This window comes from Cucurbita pepo, unplaced genomic scaffold, assembly GCF_002806865.2.
Source record: "Cucurbita pepo subsp. pepo cultivar mu-cu-16 unplaced genomic scaffold, ASM280686v2 Cp4.1_scaffold006293, whole genome shotgun sequence".
Lineage (NCBI taxonomy): Eukaryota > Viridiplantae > Streptophyta > Magnoliopsida > Cucurbitales > Cucurbitaceae > Cucurbita > Cucurbita pepo.
The window spans coordinates 1-601 of record NW_019652248.1 but is presented as its reverse complement, the minus strand read 5'-3'; the positions used below and the strand labels follow the sequence as shown (position 1 = coordinate 601).

The 601-nt window shown below is 44.1% G+C and overlaps 1 non-coding gene across 1 annotated transcript; it reads left to right on the top strand.

The window, feature by feature from the left end:
• Positions 1–337: 337 nt before the first annotated feature.
• TRNAL-UAA lies at positions 338–421 on the top strand. The gene has a single exon. It is a non-coding gene; the product is annotated as a tRNA-Leu (tRNA).
• The last annotated feature ends 180 nt before the right edge of the window (positions 422–601 follow it).

The following is a 601-nucleotide window of genomic DNA, read 5'->3' as shown; positions in this document are numbered from 1 at the left end:
TTGCCATGAGCCTCACAGTTTTAAATCGCGTCTATTAGGGATTTCATTTGTCAAAGTCCAAGCCCACTACTAGCAGACATTGTTCAATCTTGCCCAGTAGGTATTGCCATGAGCCTCACAGTTTTAAATCGCGTCTATTAGGGAGAGGTTTTCGCACCCTTATCAGGATTGTTTCGTTCCTCTCTCCAACAGCCAGTAGATATTATCTATTTTAATCCCTTACGTATCGTCGTCAGCCTCACAGTTTTAAAACGCGCCTACTTGGGAGACGTTTACACACCCATATACGGAATGATAAATTCTCCTCTCAAACCAATCCAGGAATGCACAATTAGTAGTCAGGATGGCCGAGTGGCCTAAGGTGCCAGACTTAAGTTCTGGTCCTCGTAAGAAGGCGTGGGTTCGAATCCCACTTCTAACAATCCATCCATATTATTGTTAGGAAAAATTCGTCATATACGGAATGATAAATTCCCCTCTCAAACCAATCCAGGCACGCACAATTAGTAGTCAGGATGGCCGAGTGGCAATCCATTCATATTATTGTGTTAGGCAAGACCCAAGTTCTGGTCCTCGTAAGAGGGCGTGGGTTCAAATACCA